Below are 6,297 nucleotides of genomic sequence, written 5' to 3' on the forward strand. Positions count from 1 at the left end.
TTTTCTCAAGTAGGATATTGTGGGATCAATATTCTTGGGTTATATGTTTCTTGTGGAGTCAAGAAATGGTTTGTTAATCTTGTGGGTGTCAAGATTTGCTTGTTAAATTCATTGATTGGATATTGCTTGTGCAGGGTGCTTGTAAAGAATATCAATAGTGGATTTGACTGGATTTAGAGGTGTATCTAAATCTGAAACTGGATGTAGGCCTTTGGATGGCTGAACCAGTATATATCTTGGTGCATGATTTTCTTAACCCTTACACTCTTTACATTCTGTATAAGTTTCTTGATTAATGTTGATGAAGAAAAACATTATCTGCAGAAACTGAACTTTAAAGATTCTTGGTAATTGATAAATTCAATCTTTACATATCTTGTTATTCAAATCTTGTTGGATAAGCTGTGCATTTATAACTCTGAATTACCTTTTATGTTTAAAGGTTTGTTTTAAATCAAGATTTGTTTGGTAAAGATTTAGAAAGCAAAGAAGAAAAGGAAAAATAACATAGAATCTATTCAACCCCCCCTTCTAGATTCTAACCGTAGGGACCAACAGAAATCCCCGCCGAGGGATCAAACCACAACAAGCCCTTGCACATCTCTATAAAGTGCAAGGAGTATCACATCACTAAAGTCTTGGTAGATAATGGATCTTCCTTGAACGTAATGCCAAAAAGAGCGCTCGAGCAAGTGGCAATCAAGGGAATCCAAATGTGCCCGAGCAACATGATCGTTCGAGCCTTCGATGGATCTAAAAGAGAAGTGGTGGGAGAGATCAATCTTCCAATCCAAATTGGACCCACTATCTTCAACGTCGAATTTCAAGTGATGGATATCACTCCCGCATACAGCTATCTCCTCGGCCGACCTTGGATTCATGATGCGAAAGCTATTCCTTCTACGCTCCACCAGAAAGTCAAGTTCATAGTGGGTGACAAACTGGTGACCGTACAAGCTAAAGATGACATACTCATCAGCAAGCCATCCAACATACCTTATGTGGATGCAGCAGAGGAAGCTTTAGAAACCGCCTTCCAAGCATTGGAGATCGCCAATGTTGAAACGTTTCCCCGAGAAATGAAGAAGGTAGCTCATACGCTCACAAAGAACGGATACTTGCCAAGACAAGAATTAGGCAAGGACTCCCAAGGAATCCCGGAGCTACCCATTATCAAAGACAATCCGGGGAAACAAGGGTTAAGAAACAACCCTAACAAAGATCAAAGGACGAAGAGGAACCAAGATCCTTCTCGACGTTCTTTAAGCCAGATCTTTAGGAAGGCCGGTTCACAATCGTCAAGGCCGGTTGTCGTCATCGAGTGTCCTTTTCCTTCTAATAGGGATGTGTAAATTCGGTGACTATTAGAGATCACTCCTCGGGGACAGCCCGACCCCCGAGCCTCGATAGGGCACATGTTTCCACTATGATTATAATAAAATCATTCATTATTTCTTATTGCTTCTTTTCTCGCTTGCAATAAAATTCTAGACCGCGTTATTTAACCCTGTTTGAATAAACATGAATGAGGTTAAAATCGTCTTAAAAATAATGAACCCACATCATTTTGCGTGGAAGTGTGCACGACAGCTTGGAGCACCTTTTCTTGGCATCAATAAGTACCATCATGGATAAAGAAATCCTAAAGATAATAAGCTCGGCAGGAAACCCAAAAAGGGGACTGCGCAAAAATAAGAGCAAAAGACCCGCTAGGAATCCCACGAAAAGGGTGACCTAGGCAAAAATTAGGGTTACAAAATAATGAACAAAAACAAAAGCCCGCTAAGACATCACAAATGGGTGTTTTAGGCAAAAGTTAGGGCCGTCAAAAAAAGAAAAACAAAATAAATCCATGATGGTACCATCAATTGAATTCAACAAGGGGCTCAAGAAAAGCTATCCAAGTTGTCAAAATACAATCATTAATAACAAAGATGTGCTTAACCTCATAAGTGTTTAATCGAACAAGCCTAAACACATAAGCCTACCATGGCCAGCCATTCTTACAAAATCCATTTTTCAAAAATAAAATAATCCCCTCTAAAACACAAACTTTTGAAAATATATATCCTTTCCTTCTTTTCTTGTCCCAACGATTTTTGAATAATCTAGTGGAAACATGGAGATATAGTGGTCAATAGGAGGGTTGACACATCTTCTAAAGAAAGGGAAGAATCATTTGGTTGATGACACCAAAATCAAATATGCATCATTCCTCGGTAACAGAAATCGGCAGAGCACAGTCCGTCTGGAGGAATGGCAAAATCCAAACAGAAAAACGCATCGGTTAATTCTTTTGAAAAATGAATCAAATAGAATTAGGTGCATCATACTGCATACATGCATACAGATGATAGGTGTACTGGAAGATCACTTATTCTCTGTTTATTGAAAAAACAAAAAAAATAAATAATATAAATTTCAGAAAAAACAATGCGCCTGTACCATGTTCAGTACACCCGTACTAAAATCAGGGTTATGAACAAAATTTCAACTCAATACGGGCGTACTGAAATGGATGCGGCCGTATTGGCCATAAAGAAATTTTCAAAGACCTCGTCATGAGGCAACCACACAAAAATAGAAAAATAGAAAAATTGCTTGTGTATGACAGCAGCAAACAAAATGCAAAGATTCAGAAAATCAACAGCGTCATACAGAACAACTGAGCCTGGAGAGGCTTGCCGAAAGAATACTCTCAGAATAACTGAGCCTGGAGAGGCTTGCCGAAAGAATACTCTCAGAATAACTGAGCCTGGAGAGGCTTGCCGAAAGAATACTCTCAGAATAACTGAGCCTGGAGAGGCTCGCCGAAATAATACTCTCTCAAAATAATTGAGCCTGGAGAGGCTCGCCGAAATAATACTCTCTCATAATAACTGAGACATTTCTGTACAGAAAAAGCCGAAAAACAACAGAAAAGGCAAAAATACAGAAAAAGCCAAAAAATGACAAAAAAGGCAAAAATACAGAAAAAGCCAAAAAAAAAATGACAAAAAAGGCAAACATACAGAAAAAGTCAAAAGTCGACAAAAAAAAGACAAAGATTTCACATCTTTCAGAATAACTGAGCCTGGAGAGGCTCGCCGAAATAATACTCTCAGAATAATTGAGCCTGGAGAGGCTTGCTGAAATAATACTCTTTCAGAATAATTGAGCCTGGAGAGGCTTGCAGAAATAATACTTCCTCAGAATAACTAAAGCCTGGAGAGGCTTGCAGAAATAATACTCCCCCAACTGTATAGAATAACTGAGCCTGGAGAGGCTTACTGAAATAATACTCTCTCAGAAATAACTGAGCCTGGAGAGGCTTGCCGAAACAATACTCATTCAGAATAATTGAGCCTGGAGAGGCTCGCCAAAATAATACTCCACATCAAAGAATAATTGAGCCTGGAGAGGCTCGCAGAAATAATACTCCCCAGAGAAACCTCAACTCAAGCTCACGGAACGAATCCCCAGCGAGAGCTATCAAAGCAAGATCGACGACATTCCCAATGGAAGCACGATCACCCAAGCAGTATATCTAGTCAAAGGACTTAAAACTTCCTCAGTGGAAGATAGCTCTCTGACTCAAGCGCTGAGTGAGGCTAAGCCTGCAGAGGCTTCCTAAATAATACTCTGGGATACATAAGATCCCACATTCCCCAGTCGCCTACTCAGAGGCATCCCTGCAAAAGGAGAAAAATCAAAAAAAAAAAAAAAAAAAAAAAAAAACATCAATAACCATTCCCCAAGCGGAATTTGGCACTCAGCCGAACACTGAACTTCAAAACCCCAGTCGCCTACTCAAGAGGCACCCCTTCAAAAAGAGAAAAAATCAAAAAGATCAATAACCATTCCCCAAGAGGAATTCGGCATTCAGCCAATCATCAAACATCAAGATAATTCGCCTATTCAGAGGCACTCTTTCAAAAAAGAGAAAAAATTGAAAAGATCAATAATCATTCCCCAAAAGGAATCCGGCTCTCAGCCTATCATTGAACATCAAGATGATCTGCCTAACAGGAGAGGCCAATCACAACCAATGACAAAATCCCCTGGCGGATAACAGCCTACACAGAGGCAACAAAACCCAAATATTAAAAAGAGTTACCCGAATAAGGATAACCGGGATACTCCACCTACGTCAAAAGGACGTCAGCCAAACATAAGGCATTGCTCAACTCAGAGAGAAAGAGCATCTGTGTCTATACCCCAAGGAGTCAGAAATTCCCCAAGGGTACCAACAATGCAATGCAAGTTGGGGCACAGGAACCTGTGAATGACTGCACATCCCCTAGACGGATCCCTGCGTTATCCAGCCCTCAGTGGCACAAAAATCAAAAACAATCGTCGAAGCAGCATCGTGGACTGTGGAGACAAAATCAACATCCAGAATCCCCAGCGGATAACAGCCTACACAGAGGCAGCAAAAATCAGAAAACCAAAAGAGACACCCGAACAAGGATAACCGGGATACTCCACCAACGTCGAAAGGACGTCAGCCAATCATAAGGCACCGCTCACATCAGAAAGAGCATCTTTGTGTCTGCACCCCAAAGGAATCAGAAATTCCCCAGTGGGCACCAACTACGCAATGGAAAGTTGGGACACAAGAACCTATGAGTAACTGCACATCCCCTAGACGGATCCCTGCGTTATCCAGCCCCTAGTGGCACAAAATCGAAAAACAACCGTCGAAGCAGCATCGTGGACTGTGGAGACAAAATCATCACAAATCCCTGGAAAGGAGATATTCACGCTACCCCGTCGTCACAAACACGGAGGTATGCAGCTTCCGGCTCGGGCAATGAGCGAAGCTATCTCTGGAAAAGGGGTACTCACCGCTCACCGTTGTCACAAAGGCACTTAGCTTCCGGCTCAAACAAAGAGTGAAGCTAAGCCTGGAGAGACGGTACTTACAGCTTCCAGCTTGGGCAACAAGCAAAGCAAGGCCTGGAGAGGCAAAACTCACACTGCTCACCGTCGTCACAAAGGTGCTTGGTTTCCGGCTCGAACAAAGAGCGAGACTAAGCCTGGAGAGGCGAAACTCACACTGCTACCGTCGTCACAAGGGTACTTAGCTTCCGGCTCGAACAAAGAGTGAAGCTAAGCCTGGAGAGGCGATACTCACAGCTTCCAGCTTGGGCAGCAAGCATAGCAAAACCTGGAGAGGCTACTCGACAATTTTCCACCGGAAGACGCTACAAGTCAGAAGGTCGGCGCATCACCCGGACAATTGGGTCAACTCCTTTACTTGTCAGCCGGTACACCAAAAGGCCGTCCGACTAAGTAAAGGGGGGGCAGCTGTAGACCCCTAAAATTGTCCGGGACGGAAATAAAGCTTGAAGACTCTCAAAGACTGAAGGAAGATCAGCCAGAAGGACTCCTGGAAGGCCCTAGGAGGGTTCTCTGTAGGTCTAGAGGTCTTAGGATAGCTCAAAAATAAGGAAGTGGAGGGAATGAAGCCCAATACGGCCGTACTGAACTTAATACGGCCGTATTGAAGCTTCAATACGACCGTAGTGAACTCAATACGGCGTATTGAAGTTTCTGAAACTTCAATACGGTCGTACTGAAGTCAATACGACCGTATTGACACTTCAATACAACCGCAGCGAACTCAATACGGGCGCATTGAAATTTCTGAATTTCAATACGACCGTATTGAACTTCAATACGACCGTATTGAAGTTCAAAAATTTCAATACGGCCGTATTGCCCCTGTAGGCCGTATTGCGCCTATTCCCTATAAATATGACGTCAATTGGACGTCATTCCACACTTTTCAACATAGTTTGAACCCTCTCCTTGAGTATTCTGGGGTTTTTGAGCAGTGTTCTGCCCTAGAAATCACTCGGAGAGTTGATCCGACGAAGTTCTTGAGCCCCGAGCCATTTTGCTTGAGGATCGAACCTAGTCGAGGGGAAATCTTTTTGATTCCCTTAGTTAAAATTTTGTTCTAGGAGAGCGAGGAGCGGGCTTGTAGAGCGAGGGAACGCCAAAAAGCTTCCCAGTTTTACGAAACATATAAAAGCACGCTTCAAAGGTTTCTTCTTCAAAATCCTTCCTTTTACCGCTTTCTGATTGTTGCATCGCATATCTAATTTATTCGCCATGTAGATATCTTGTTCATAACCGTTCATAATAAATAGGGGTAATTTAGTAATTTTACGTTGTTATTTTAGAAAATAATCTGTCATAGGGAACCCGAAAGGGGCGTTGTGGGGTGCTAACACCTTCCCCACGCGTAACCGACTCCCTTACCCAACTCTGGTTGTAATGGCCAAAGTTGATTTTTAAAATCAATTGCCT

This window comes from Cajanus cajan, chromosome 1, assembly GCF_000230855.2.
Source record: "Cajanus cajan strain Asha chromosome 1, NIPB_CcT2T_4, whole genome shotgun sequence".
Lineage (NCBI taxonomy): Eukaryota > Viridiplantae > Streptophyta > Magnoliopsida > Fabales > Fabaceae > Cajanus > Cajanus cajan.